Source organism: Arctopsyche grandis, chromosome 9 (assembly GCF_051622035.1).
Source record: "Arctopsyche grandis isolate Sample6627 chromosome 9, ASM5162203v2, whole genome shotgun sequence".
NCBI classification, from domain to species: domain Eukaryota; kingdom Metazoa; phylum Arthropoda; class Insecta; order Trichoptera; family Hydropsychidae; genus Arctopsyche; species Arctopsyche grandis.
Genome location: NC_135363.1, coordinates 20,008,627 through 20,025,000, shown reverse-complemented (window position 1 = coordinate 20,025,000; position 16,374 = coordinate 20,008,627). Strand labels below are relative to the sequence as shown.

Sequence of the window (16,374 nt, the reverse complement as noted above, 5' to 3'; positions counted from 1 at the left end):
ATATATATATACATGTATAGATGTGCGTATATGTATGTACGTACATACATACATACATACATGTATATGATAATACGAATCTTTCAAAACCATAACCCGGATGAGAGCAATCATGCATATGATCATTTAGTGACTTATGGTTGGTTTGTGAAAATATTATTGATGACCAATCAATCCATATACATATGTTTATCCATTTTTGTTTATTTATTTTATCTTATCTATAAGCCTTAATGAGGCACCTACTTAGTAATTAAACGCAACTAGATATTTATATAACGCTCTACAACTTGCACTTTGAACTATCGAGATAATAATAAATACGACATGCCAATCTACATATTTAAATTGCCATACTTAATATTACATTGAAAATTTTGTTTCGGTTGTAATCGGGCGTAAAAATGCGATGGTATTCCGCGACGCGCGTAAATTAGCAACGATCCAGGAAGCAATATTAAATTATTCATGAAACCGTATTAATGGCATAATATGAATTAATATTTAAAGCAGACGGCAAAATCATTGCAGATGTCTATGGGTTATAAATATTTATTTGGTGTTGCCGACGCTCCTCGATGAAAATCAAGTTTTTAATTTTTTACTAAGGTTAACAACATTCTTGGAAGTGCACCTGAACTTATGTCTATTTTAGCGATTCACGAGAAAACTGATAAAAAAATCAAATATAAGATAGCACATGTATAAAACGATAAAAAAAAGATTTATGACACATTCGACATAAGTCAATCGATTTATAATACAACTCATCAATCATTGAGCCCCCATGATTGATGTTTGATGTGATCATCCGAATCAGAACGAAACGATTGTAAATCGTCCGAGTTCATAAGTCGAAAAATTTCAGCTTTATAACGCTGACACACAAACGCGTCCTGTATTTGATTCGTTGAATTCCTATGAAAATAAATTCTGCAATAGAAACGGTAAAGTTTAATTGAAGCTTTCGAAACGCCTTACGCCTTCTACTGCCGGATTTTTCAAGTACTTATCTTTGAAAGATGTACGAAGAAATCATTTTATTCGAAACCAAATCCCACTCGCGACCGTGTCATACATTATTTAAAGCTTTTCTAACGGCAAGTTTGTGCAACTCGTTATACGATGCAAATCCACCGAGTTAAAAAAAAGCGGTAATTTATCGCCGTTATTGAACGCATCTTAGCATTTTTTTCAACTGTGATGAAACTCTCGTGCAAACTATCAAATCATCACCATGACGTTATATTTATTATAATATAATTCGACCTCTATAGAATCAAGTTCGGTTCGCTTCTTTCTTTTCGTGAAGATTGAACTCCGTACAATTAATGCGCCAATTGAAGTCGGCCAAAAATCATGTCAAGTTCGGTAATTGCCGCCTACGGCCGTTGCCTTTGCTAACACCTGCCTATTTAGAGACAATGCCCGCAACGAAATGCAACGAGGATGATGATGATGATATGTTGATTATGGAGTGATAACGGTAAACTTCCGAAATAATGATGTCGAAAGCGTAGGTACAAACATCTTCTATAAAAAAAAACATGCACGTGAGATGTAGATATGTATGTAATATAATAAAGCCGAGATGGCCCAAAGATATCGATTCCGTTGAAATTATGATAATCATCAATACATAAAACGGGTCAAAAATTTAAGCAAGATCGTTGTAAATATATTTTATTACAAAAATTTTACCATTGAAAGAGAATAGATCAAAAGTGCAAGAAGATTCAGGAAAGCTTCAGCTCGATAGGACTAACGGTATTCAAAAAAATCTTCAAAATACACACACACACACACACATTTTTTTTCTAGATCATGAAAATGTGATCAGTGATCGATTCTGAGTTCGAATCAGTCAAAATCTCCAGTTTGAATTTTCGCATGATCACAAAACTTCATATATTATTACTACGTACATAGATAAAGTAGCAACGATGTAGTTTGGAAATTCATTCCTTCCTACATAGTATAAATTAGTATAAATACATACATATGTATGTACTTGTACGAGTACATACTCATACTGATTCAAAAGCGACACACTGTTTATCTCGATGCTTCCATCCTTATCCTTATGATACTTGAATATTGACATATGAGCCTTGACACTTGTCAAGCATTCTTTAAAATCATTGTACATATTTGAAAAAGGAATAAAGCTTTCCCACGACGATTACTATGACACTTCTTTCTATTGTTAACATCACCCACACACAATTTTAGGTGTCACGGTTAACGAGCGCGCATTGTCATTTTTCCGCAATTAATCTATCGTTACGGCAACGTTATGTATGTATGTATGTACATATCTATGTAACCTAAATTTCAAAAGGAATTCCTATTCGACAAGAAAAAACTAACCAACACAAGGAAAATTATTGACGATAAACGCAATGTTTAGAAAGGAACGATTCAGATAAGGTTCAGAACTGAACGAATGACTAACGAGCACTTGAAAACGTGAAAGTGAGCATTACGAAATTGGTAATTGACTGATAAATGAACGTGTTGTTATTACGAAATTGCGATATTTTATGAATATTTTACGATATCGTCAAACGATCGTCTCTTTAATGGCCGAATTGTTACTTCCTCGTGATTAGATCTACATACATACATATTCCATGCAAAAAAATCGATTATAATATCAGTTGATTCGAATGAATAGAAAGGCGAGAACGATTATAAAATATTTATCGATGACCCAAAAAAAGCCTCGAAATTTATTAATCATTTTATAATAAATATGTACGATGAAAAAAGGCGTAGGTTTACTGCAAGTATAAATTCAAAAGACGTATACAAACAGACATTCAATCCATTTTATATAAATTATGTATGCATGAGCTTTTACATATTTTAAGAAGGGCTGACAACTCTTCAACAAAGAACATTTGACACACATAGGAAAAATGTGAAAATATTATCCATTGAGAATTGTTGTCATATGCAAAACTAAAGTTTAAGATTAACGTATTCAAATATGTATTAAACAAATTCCTCGCTCAAAATTTTTAAATAAAACGAGCCTAAGCAACCGTGACTTTTAAAAACAAAAAAAAATAATAAGAATCATTAGCGAAAAATTTGCGTATGTATGTATAATATATGACATTTAAAAAAAGCAAGCTCTTTTTCAATTAACACTACACATTCGCTTTTAAATATTTAAAGGAAAAATTGTTAATTGTTTATTGTGTGATTTATCGTTATAGTATATTAGTCACCTCGCAATTAATGAGTCATTTTCATATTTTACGGCGCGTGCGCTTTTTTTCTTTGCAAAAATCACGATTTATCTGAAAACTTGCACTAAGAGCCGATAAAGTATGGTGTTCAACCTGTTTTTAATTCTTAAAAATATGCTTAGAGTAAACATTTCAAACAAAAATTCTAAACAGCTGTAAAAAATGTTCGGAACATTGCCATTTAAACAGCAATCAAATAAAGAAATCATCTTATCAAAAATGAATCAATAACTTCTTAAGCATTTTTTCATTCATATCTCTACCGTAAATGTACAAACATACATACATACCTATATATGTAAAAGACATGCCTGTATAAAATTTAGAACTATTGCGCGTCTAGGTCGAATGTTTTAAGTAGATTTAGAATTTGTTCACTGAAGGATATGTAAGATGAAGTAGCGATGACATGACAACACACCTCCAGCTTCGAAACACACCTGACCTATCATGAAAATCGATTGCGATGCACTCGCTCGACGACTCGGTTATCTTACCGTATTAACATTGGGATTAATAAGCTGGAGATAATGATCGAGATTCCACCGAATTGCGTTCGCACGCAAAATGAGGCCTTTTTAAAAGTTTTGAAAGAACTCTAAATGGCAAATGTGATATACAATAAGTGTGTAGGTATATCCGTTTCGTAAATTAAGACCTTACGACCTTTAGAACGAATCGAGACTGTATTGTCGAGGGGTAATTTGGCCTGCACCAGTCACGTCGGTACGATTAAGGGCAATCTTCGTCAGTTTGACATTGAGATGTGGATGCTCGTGGCACGCAATGTGTTAGTTAGAAAGACGTGACAATTTTATGGAAATTGACGAATGTACGTATGCATTTATGTACTCAGTGCGAGAGTCGTTCGTTTGAAGATCGCTTAAAAATTCGCTGTCAATGGTTGGACATTTAAAACGAACCGAGTGAAACTGTTTTGAATTTGAATTTTGAAGTTCGGCTAATGTTAATATTCCGCAATCGTGGTGTGAGACTGGAAACTGTGTAGAAATCTGCAGTTTATTTCCATTTTCAAAAAATAATTTTATATTATTTAAGGAAATAGACTTCTTTATCCCCATATTAATACTTAATTTTCCCGAGATAACAAAATAGAAAGTGGGCAAGAGTATAGAATATAATATTGTGTGTGTTTATCTATACAAACGTATAAAAAACCATATAAATCAGATTTTTCAGTTTCCGTGATTTTGATTTAATCCTAATTATCAATAGAATTACATATACTTAATTCAAATCCACCCATTTTCAATATAAAGATTAATCTTAGACGAAACTAGTACATACGGCGAAGTTTTATACATATATACATATGTATAAATCACCAAAATCAATAAATCCATTTCCTCAATTTTCAGCAGTGAGGATTCTTTTTGTAGTCTTTTTCATTACGATTTTTAGCAAATTTTTTTATAAAGACTTAACACTCAAAATTAGACATTATTTATATAATTTATACATGTATGATATTAAATATATGCTATTTATAACATTAAAAAATTTATTTGAATGAAATCAAATATATTTTCACCATTAAATGCATATTTATGATACACAAGTCAATTACACGGCACTGTTGCCTTAATTACAAGGTTGAATGCATCGACAAACAATGCAGTAGCTACAATTACAATAACAATGCACTCACTTTGTATGCGTAATAAGTACTACTCGTATTACGACACATTCCTTTTTTTTTGTTTAGTACACTTTCGATGAAAATAGACACAGACGCGGTAATAAGAGGAGATTGCGATTTCCCTCGCTAATTTTCCTAACAGTGTTGCGCTATTAATAAATTGCACAACGGAGATCATCGTCGGCGCTAACAACCGACAATTAACTATATGGAATTTCCTTCTGCTTCTATAAGTTTTTATGAATAATTTTATGTACTAAAATCGATTTGAATAAAATTTCGCAATCGTCGAATTATTTCGCTCAACGTAGTAGAATTGTACCGATTTTGATTCACAATAAACAATTTTCGTTCGATCGGACAAGTCTATAAATCACTTTGAGTGGATTTCTAATGATTTAATGCTGGAACGGACATTTCTTTGTTACCTGTCGAAATGTTTTTCTATGTATATCCATTTTATATACATAGTTGGAACGAATTGCAGTTTCTCACGATTTACTAGATCGATGAATAAGAGCGGTTTGCTTGTAAATTTAATTTTGATACAAAAAAAAAAATCCCGGCTATTTGTATATTTTGAATTAACCTTTATAAATGTTACATAAGTTTTATTAATTTTATTTTTTCCGTGGGAAATGATCGACTTGCAACGACAGACTGGGTTTTGTGTCACACCGCTCGTTGAAGTCATTACATCAGCCAAAATTTTTACATCAGAAGTAACATTTTCCCGAGAAGCTTCCATTACATCGATGTATAACAAAATCATGCAAATTATCATCGATTAGCGGATTCGAATCACGACTATCGAAAGTCACTCGCGCAATAAGTACTAACAAGTTGATAATAATAATTGACTTTCACCGAGTTCGAGGCCAATTTTTTTTCTTCTCAATCCCCTTGTCGATTGAAAATCAACATACTATTTGAGCGTAATTATTTCAAGGCCATATATAGACACTAAAATATTATTTAGAGTGCAAATTGTGACTGCAAGTCGTCGCACTTTCTAACTCTTACTCGCCATCGGAGAAAACTCGATCGATCACATCTTGATCGATTTTTTATTTTTTATTTAAACAAATTTTGAACTCATTTCATTGTTTGAACGTGCAAATAAGCTTTTCATATTTCTGTACGTGCAGAAAAAAATGAACCGACTGGTCCATAAATATATGAAATACAAGGTGTCTCAAAAGAAAGTTAATATTTAGTGGATCGATTAAAAAAAAAGTAAGCCGTGTATCGAAAAAATGTTTATTAATTATTAAAGTATACAATTTGGGAATTTATTTCTTAAAAATAATACCGTCCAAATGTAGACTTATGAGGGCTCGGCAGGTGGACTCCATTTCGTGACGGATATTTTCTTTTAAATGCGCCAGGGAAGTCGGTTTATTGACGTAAACTTTAGATTTAAGATAACCCCATAGGAAAAAGTCCATAGGAGTTAAATCAGGACTGCGTGGAGGCCAATTTATGTCACCTCTCCTGGAGATCAATTTGCCTGAAAAAATTTCACGAACTCGTGGTAGAGACGTATTGGACGTGTGTGACGTTGCTTCGTCCTACTGGAACCATGTTATTTGGTTATAGCCAGGAAATTTTTGCAGTTCAGGCACCAAGAAGTCGTCTAACATTTCCACATAACGCTCTGAATTCAATTATAAACTTTCTTTTGAGACACCCTGTACAATATACATATGTATGTACATATATGTATACACAAATTATACGCAAACACACTTTCTCGAACAATGACCATTGAATGTATTCAACAATACACGAAACTTTCAAACGCAAATGTCTACTATTATTACCTGCGAGTATTACGCATTATTGTCTTATTATGTCCCTTTCCGTATAGCGCACGGACGTACAAGTATATATTACGTTGATTGTACTATGTCACACCATAAAATTAGATATCTATATAAAACAGTAACGGGAAAGCTAAGAAAATATGGTTCTACAAATGAAAAATTAGTCATTAATAAAAAGATAAAGATTCACCATAGACAATTACATAAATACATGATGTAAATATTTTTTATTACTGTTTAAGTTTTTTTTAGTTTACTTCTAGGTACTGTTTACATTGAAAAATTTTCCCAAAAACACAATATTACATAGTAAGTACCTTTTTGACCGTTCGAACGTTGGCGTGTACATTTATACATACGTACGTATGTACGTACGTAAACAACTTTCGATTTCGTTCGCGACAATGTTGCGACCGACCGTTTGAGAGTCGCACGTCAAAGTCGACATTTTGAGATGTTCGCAAGTAAGTTCAACACGGCATAGCATCGGGCATGTTGTCGTCTCAATAAAACCGACAGTTTGGAAAGAAATTCGATGAGGAAACCCTCGTCCAGGTGTGAGAGAGGTCGCGACGAAGTGTACACACACACCGACGTCGTTCGATTTTTCCCAAGATAATTATTTTTTCCGCAATTTTCCCGACGCGGAGATATGCACAAGAGCATCGGCCGCTTATTTGGGCACATTGTGGAGGTGACGGATTTAGCGAAATTACTACAGGGTGTTTCGCAAGTTGGCAAGATAGCGTTCACGTAACCGACGACGATGCTTCACTTTTACCCATTGTCTTTGGCTTTAGTGTGATTCCCTTTGAACCGGCGCGTATTGAGAAAGTATTGCGACACTATGTATATGGCGGTTTTAATATGCGGAATGACATAAGTTTGTGTCGAATATAATTAATACCAGGCAAAACAAATCAAGACGTTTGAGATTGTTTCGCGAAAGGAAAACTCGGCCACAGTAGGCTCACCGACCTTCACCATCTATGAAAATGCAAACAAACGGAATGGAAAATGAATGAGTTGATCGAAAGGGGTGATATGTATTTTTTCATCGTTAGTATTTTACACATACATACATACATACACACACTCGTAAGCATATTTTTGAATAAAAATGTTTAATCGATTCTCAACTGTTATTATTATATGAAAATTTACCTGGATGTCATGAAATTTTAAAAAAGACGTTATTAAATCGACTTTCAATTGAGGGATTATTATTTTTTTTTTACTTAATATTATTATTATATGTAAATAAATTATTATTCATTATTATTATATTATATTTGTGGATGTGAAACTTGGACATTGAACGCCAAGATCCTACACAAAGTCCCATACACTCAAAGAAGAATGGAACGCTGTATGCTCGGTATAATGAGGAAAGACAGAAAACGGAAGACGTGGGTGAAAAGTATGAAGAGGGATATATTGGATAGAGTGGAGAGATTGAAATGGCAACGGGCGTGCCACGTGACTAGAAGAATGGATGAAAAGTAGACAAAATAAGTGCTAGAATGGTACCCGAGAGAATTCAAATGGGTAAAAGGAAGACCGCAGAGAATATGGGTAGGCAAAATAAGGAAAATGTGTAGTGTGAAATGGATGAGATTTGCGCAAAACAGAAGAGTGGAAGCGTGTCAGAGAGGCCTTCATCCAGCAGTGGATGGCGAATGACTATAGATGATGAAGATTGTACTTTATATAAATTTATAACATAGTTATTATAAATTTTAAATTATATTTAAACATGTAATGCTGAAAAATGAGAATATTTTGCCATTTTTTTGGAACCGTTTCAACAATGTAATCAGGTGAATTGAAAAACTTTGATAAGAGTTACATACATATGTATATCAAAGGTCTGACCAGCAACATCGGTCCAGGAATTGAACCCATGTAATCTCAATTGATAGCAATTGCATGCCAGCCACTGATCAATGGCGGTACAAAAGTTAGATTAGGCAAGTTAAGGGTTGTTTGTACTTTTGATTGAAACTATTCATGAATAGAATATTGGAAATTCTAAAAAAATTATATGTAGGTATATTTTTTATCCAATTTTGAATATATGCAAATATATGTATGTATGTATGTTATGATGCAGGAAATGTGAAGAGTGCACGTCATCTACTCTAAAATACAAGTTTTTTTTAGCGAAAAAACTTTTTTCCGAGTGCTTATTTTGGATTGAATGGTATTTTTACGCACATGATTCATGGAATATAAACAAGTCATTTTTCACTTAAGAGATTGTAATAATAGCCTACATAGATGTGTCGATTGTGGTATTTAATACTCACTATGGGTGTGGACTTGGACGACCTTTGGTATATTATATTTTCATGATGGTTTTTGCGGTATTTGAGACCTTGAAACGATATCGTTTCAAGCTATTGTTGAACGTATCAAATGCACTCTAGGAAATTCACATCGACGTACCCATATAATTTTCACTAATAAATACAATCTATAACTGAACCTCTATATATTATACTAGCTGTATTACCCGGCTTCGCTCAGTGTTTATAATATAAACCGCTTAAACATGACTAAGCTAATTTAATTAAAAAAAAAAAAAAAAATTTAAAAATTAAAAAAAAAAATTTAAAAAAAAAATTTAAAAAAAAATAAAAAAAAAATAAAAAAAAATCAAAAAAAAAAATCAAAAAAAAAAAATCAAAAAAAAAATTTAAAAAAATCAAAAAAAAAAAAATCAAAATTTTTTTTTGCCTTCTAGGGCTTCGCCCTCGGCGCCCCCCTGAGCCTTTGCCTTCTAGGGCTTCGCCCCTCCACGCCCCATGAGCAATTGCCGTTTAGGGCTTCGCCCCCATGATCAGTTGCCTTTTAGGGCTTCGCCCCTCCGCGCCCCCATGATTAAAAGCCGTCTAGGGCTTCGCCCCCCTAAGTTAATGCCTTTTAGGGCTTCGCCCCCCGCGCCCCCAAGATTAATTGCCGTTTAGGGCTTCGCCCCCCTTAGTTAATACCTTTTAGGGCTTCGCCCCTCCGCGCCCCCATGATTAAATGCCGTCTAAGGCTTCGCCCCCATGATCAGTTGCCTTTTAGGGCTTCGCCCCTCCGCGCCCCCATGATTAATTGCCGTCTAGGGCTTCGCCCCCCTTAGTTAATGCCTATTAGGGCTTGCGCCCCATGAGGCTGGGCCCCCCGGGCCCCCTTCGGGGCCCCACGGGGCTGCGCCCCTTGTGGCGCCCCCTTTTGAGCCCCATGGGGCTGCGCCCCATGAGGCTGGGCCCCCCGGGCCCCCTTCGGGGCCCCACGGGGCTGCGCCCCTTGTGGCGCCCCCTTTTGAGCCTCATGGGGCTGCGCCCCATGAGGCTGGGCCCCCCGGGCCCCCTTCGGGGCCCCACGGGGCTGCGCCCCTTGTGGCGCCCCCTTTTGAGCCCCATGGGGCTGCGCCCCATGAGGCTCGGCCCCCCGGGCCCCCTTCGGGGCCCCACGGGGCTGTGCCCCTGTTGGCGCCCCCTTTTGAGCCCCATGGGGCTGCGCCCCATGAGGCTGGGGCCCCACGGGGCTGTGCCCCTTGTGGCGCCCCCTTTTGAGCCCCATGGGGCTGCGCCCCATGAGGCTGGGCCTCCCGGGCCCCCTTCGGGGCCCCACGGGGCTGCGCCCCTTGTGGCGCCCCCTTTTGAGCCCCATGGGGCTGCGCCCCTTGTGGCGCCCCTGGCGGGGCCCCATGAAGCTACTCGCCTTGCGCCCCCGCGGGGGTGAATCCATTGAAACGAAAAAAAAAATCGGCGCCCATGGATCGAAAAAAAAAAAAAATCGAATCACGTGTTCGATGACGTCACCGATCTACGGACGACGAAGACGACGACGACGACGACGACCAAGGATACATACATACATACAAAGTCTCTTTCCAAATTATAGATTAGACTAGCTGTATTACCCGGCTTCGCTCAGTGTTTATAATATAAACCGCTTAAACATGACTAAGCTAATTTAATTAAAAAAAAAAAAAAATTAAAAAAAAATTTAAAAATTAAAAAAAAAAATAAAAAAAAAATAAAAAAAAAAATCAAAAAAAAAAATTAAAAAAAAAATAAAAAAAAAATAAAAAAAAAATTAAAAAAAAATTAAAAAAAAATTTTTTAAAAAATCAAAAAAAAAAATCAAAATTTTTTTTGCCTTCTAGGGCTTCGCCCTCGGCGCCCCCCTGAGCCTTTGCCTTCTAGGGCTTCGCCCCTCCACGCCCCATGAGCAATTGCCGTTTAGGGCTTCGCCCCCCTTAGTTAATGCCTTTTAGGGCTTCGCCCCTCCGCACCCCCATGATTAAATGCCGTCTAGGGCTTCGCCCCCCTTAGTTAATGCCTTTTAGGGCTTCGCCCCCCGCGCCCCCAAGATTAATTGCCGTTTAGGGCTTCGCCCCCCTTAGTTAATGCCTTTTAGGGCTTCGCCCCTCCGCGCCCCCATGATTAAATGCCGTCTAAGGCTTCGCCCCCATGATCAGTTGCCTTTTAGGGCTTCGCCCCTCCGCGCCCCCATGATTAATTGCCGTCTAGGGCTTCGCCCCCCTTAGTTAATGCCTATTAGGGCTTGCGCCCCATGAGGCTGGGCCCCCCGGGCCCCCTTCGGGGCCCCACGGGGCTGCGCCCCTTGTGGCGCCCCCTTTTGAGCCCCATGGGGCTGCGCCCCATGAGGCTGGGCCCCCCGGGCCCCCTTCGGGGCCCCACGGGGCTGCGCCCCTTGTGGCGCCCCCTTTTGAGCCCCATGGGGCTGCGCCCCATGAGGCTGGGCCCCCTGGGCCCCCTTCGGGGCCCCACGGGGCTGCGCCCCTTGTGGCGCCCCCTTTTGAGCCTCATGGGGCTGCGCCCCATGAGGCTGGGCCCCCCGGGCCCCCTTCGGGGCCCCACGGGGCTGCGCCCCTTGTGGCGCCCCCTTTTGAGCCCCATGGGGCTGCGCCCCATGAGGCTGGGCCCCCCGCGCCCCCTTCGGGGCTTCACGGGGCTGCGCCCCTTGTGGCACCCCCTTTTGAGCCCCATGGGGCTGCGCCCCATGAGGCTGGGCCCCCCGGGGCCCCTTCGGGGCCCCACGGGGCTGCGCCCCTTGTGGCGCCCCCTTTTGAGCCCCATGGGGCTGCGCCCCATGAGGCTGGGCCCCCCGGGCCCCCTTCGGGGCCCCACGGGGCTGCGCCCCTTGTGGCGCCCCCTTTTGAGCCTCATGGGGCGGCGCCCCATGAGGCTGGTCCCCACGGGGCTGCGCCCCTTGTGGCGCCCCCTTTTGAGCCCCATGGGGCTGCGCCCCATGAGGCTCGGCCCCCCGGGCCCCCTTCGGGGCCCCACGGGGCTGTGCCCCTGTTGGCGCCCCCTTTTGAGCCCCATGGGGCTGCGCCCCATGAGGCTGGGGCCCCACGGGGCTGTGCCCCTTGTGGCGCCCCCTTTTGAGCCCCATGGGGCTGCGCCCCATGAGGCTGGGCCTCCCGGGCCCCCTTCGGGGCCCCACGGGGCTGCGCCCCTTGTGGCGCCCCCTTTTGAGCCCCATGGGGCTGCGCCCCATGAGGCTGGGGCCCCACGGGGCTGTGCCCCCCGGGCCCCCTTCGGGGCTGCGCCCCTTGTGGCGCCCCTGGCGGGGCCCCATGAAGCTACTCGCCTTGCGCCCCCGCGGGGGTGAATCCATTGAAACGAAAAAAAAAATCGGCGCCCATGGATCGAAAAAAAAAAAAAATCGAATCACGTGTTCGATGACGTCACCGATCTACGGACGACGAAGACGACGACGACCAAGGATATTTACATACATACAAAGTCTCTTTCCAAATTATAGATTAGATGAATGTTCAGTATGGAGCTCTTAAATCAACTTACACAATATATTGTTAAAATTTAGATACATATATACATATATACCTGTGATAAGCCAGGCTATGCTTTAAGATGCTTTCTGTGCACTAAATTAATTTTGAATAAAATATAACAAGAATTATTTCCTCAACGAAAAAATAAAACTGAACTCAGTTGTTTTATTAAAATTTTATTTGAATGTTATTTTCTGTTAATATGAAAACAGATAAATGAATGCATTTGTTTTATTTTTTAAACTCCATTTATATGTATCAAATTTATACAATCGATATTTTAAATTCCACTTTATTATAACTTAATCAAATAGATAAAATGATCGATCAAATATAATTTTAAGCAATTACATATGTACATATATTGCATTGAGCAAGTGAATACGTGAATTTGTGACATTTTGAAGCTACATATAGACACGCAATCAAAATACGAAGATTACACGTATGTAAACTCTCAACACTTATTTCGTCATTTCATGTCATGTCATATCGTGTGTGCGATTAGCATTTAATCAAAATCCACATATATGTATATTATTAATTGATCGTAGTATGTTTTTGAGAATTGGCAGGCGATTGAATGTGTCTATGTTCTCATTTCAGAAAATTTACGATCATTTAAAAATAACAGCAAATTCAATCGTCGTCGGACATCATACTAGTTTGTTTCGCTCGCACTCCCAGAATCTTTATTTACGACTAATATTGACCTGTGACCTACGAATCGATTTACGATCCACTAATAGCGAGCTCAATGTCTCAATAGTAACGCTTCAATAATATATGATCGTATCACCGTTATAATGTTATTTTATTATTAGCTTTAAAAAGCCGGTATCTGTAACAAGGTCTTTTGCGTAAATTCTTATTGACGAAACATTCATAGATACATAGCCAAATTGATGAGTCGGCCTTTTCATACTTGCATTATATTATAGATGCACAATTGTGTAATATATAGAAAAGTAGTATTACCTTTCCTTTCCGATCTCTCTTAATTCAAGTTGTCAAACGTTTTGCCAAAATTTTTGGGTAGCAACGTTGCCATTGTATAAACAGTCAATAAATTGAAATGGCATAATTTGTCTTGAACTTAAACAGATTCATCACTATTTTCAAAAAAAAAAGGCTTTTTTTCAAACCCCAATTTCGGCCCCACATTTGACAGGCTAAACATCTGCATATTATATATATATATATATATATATATATATATATATATATATATATATATATATATATACATATATGTATATTTATATATATATATATATATATATATATATATATATATATATATATATATAAACATATATGTATACTAGTGTTTTTACCCGGCTTCGCTCGGTATTTGTAATATAAACCGCACCGCTTAAACATGGCCAATCTAATAGTAAACGATTTAGATTTACGAACCAACAATACTTGCATACTTACAAAGTCTCTTTCGAAATTATATATTAGATATGTTAAAGTTTACTTTTCGTTCTTTCATGAACATATTAGTATGTTCATACAAGAATCAATCTGGCCAGTTATAGCGTAGACAAAAGAACAAAAATACAGACTAGTTTGTTCATGCTCAAACTATTAGGCATAAGTTTAAGTATCAATCTCAATTGTTTGTCCGATAATTTATGTATGTACATACATACATAGGTATTTATGCTTACCTTGGGTTACAATATTTTAAAAATGAGCGAAAACGACAATTATAGTAACGTTGGAATGCAGTTTCCATAGGATTTCCCTTATAAATACTTGGCGTTTTGACAGCTCAAAAGTTTTGACAGCTAAAACTTACATGCGAAACCTGGTGGTTCTCTTTGAAGGCTGTTTGTACTTGAACTAAAGCCCATATTTCATTTATGAGCAAACTACATACATATTAGCCAGCAGCATGGCTCGGCGGTTGCGTTGATACTAAGCACCGAAAGATCACCGGGTTCGATCCTGTGAGCTGATCGCGATTGAAAATAATTTATTCCGAGTATAATCATTAATGCTGCTGGACATGGATATTTGTGACTACAAGTGGGTCGTTTTTTACCATAGTTTGCCAAATTATCTGATTTCATTGTTGAAGCGGTTCCTCCATAAAAATTGGCAAAAACCATCCTACCCACTATGTCACCACTATTTGAATATGATTTCAAAAATTTATTATCTGTAACATATATGTATAGATGTCTCGCTAATTTTCTTATATATATATATGTAGTATTTATATTATGCTTATACATACGTATGTATGTCTGGTCACGGTGACGCGTTATAGTATTCTTTAATGTCACTTTGGCTAATATGTTAATTAATAAATAAATAAATATGTACTATATTCATTAACGAACCGGAGTGAGCACTTGAACTGTAAAATATGTATATACATACATATGTATGTATGTATGTATAACAGTGTCGAAAGCACATCCAACTGGCTTTTAAACTTCCATAGACGTTACCTACATATATAATATTATAAGTATAGATATGTACTGTATAATATATTATGAACCATAAGTTAAGTAATATTATACTGTAAGTTATCATTGAAGACTATCTTTGAAGACTATTAAAAACAAATATTAATAAAACCTTGAAATCTTCAGCAATTATGGTTTCCCACGAAAGCTATTAAGCGACGTTCTCATTACCGGTTTTAAACTATTTTCATTCCATTAAAAGCTAATACAACTCAAGCAAAACAAAGTTCAATTTTCAATATTAAAATAAATGCACTATAATTTGAGCGTGTTTTTATTATAGTACTAATAATACCATCACCACTTACAATCTCAGCACGTTCTATTCCGTTTATTTACGATGGATCTTGTTATATTGGGCATTATTAATATGAGACATTCAAGGTTTTCAAACAAATTTAATTTACTACTGTATTTTTAATGGCTTTTTGGCACACCATCAGCGAAAAACTGCGCTTTTATCGTAATGTCGTAAATAAATTTCGTGTGGATAAATTTATTCGTAACAGCCGACACGGTTTAACGTAAACGTTTAATTTATTAAAAATTAACCGTCTGCTTATTATGCAATTTAAATTTTATACACGTCTCCCAATAATATGCCTACCTTGAATATAATCTGAATAACTGATTAAAAATTATTATGCGTAGTAAAATATGATGTGACCTGTAATCGCTTGAAAATGTTAAAGCGAGTGCACGAGTTCAACTTCGACGAGATGACATTCTTGCACGAGTCACATATTTATACTGTTATCAGGTCACATGATTTTATTATATTATGCGATCGGATAATCCGCTTTGGGTGATCAAGGTGAGCCATTTAATCGCCGATTAATTTGATCAGCTTTGAAATATTCCACACGATAAAATCAAATGTTTATGTTCGTAATCGAAACTCAGTTTTCACGAGGCCTCAATTTTAATTATTTTGTCGTGTTCATTTCTGTTAAAAATACAAAATTAAACTTCAAACATCAGCTATACATAATTGATCATAAATACAACTCTAATATACACCATTTATATAGCAAAAGAAGTACAGGGAGATGTCAGAATGTGGTCAATCTGGAGTTGGGATTACTAAGGGCAAAAACACTGAATAGTATGGAACATCACGTTATTAGCTCCACGCTGTTAGCATATATTTCTCCTACATTTCTTCATTTCATTGATATATACATATAATTGGAAAGAATGTAATGTCTGAGATTTAAAATATAGAATTAAATTATGTGAATGACTGGTTGTGTGGAAATAAATTTAAGCTTAATGTGAATAAAACAAAAATTATGTGGTTGAATGGTAAAAATAAAAATATATT

General features: G+C 37.7%; 2 protein-coding genes across 3 annotated transcripts in view; one reads left to right on the top strand and one right to left on the bottom strand.

Annotated features, from left to right (window-relative positions):
* LSm1 (U6 snRNA-associated Sm-like protein LSm1) overlaps window positions 1–3,709 on the bottom strand; it is a 72,447-nt gene extending 68,738 nt beyond the window's left edge. The window contains exon 1 of the mRNA XM_077439055.1: window positions 3,548–3,709. The gene's annotated coding sequence lies outside the window, so the exon portion shown is untranslated. The remainder of the gene's footprint in view (window positions 1–3,547) is intronic.
* js (jiangshi) overlaps window positions 1–16,374 on the top strand; it is a 40,087-nt gene that overhangs the window by 17,807 nt on the left and 5,906 nt on the right. The window lies entirely within an intron of this gene.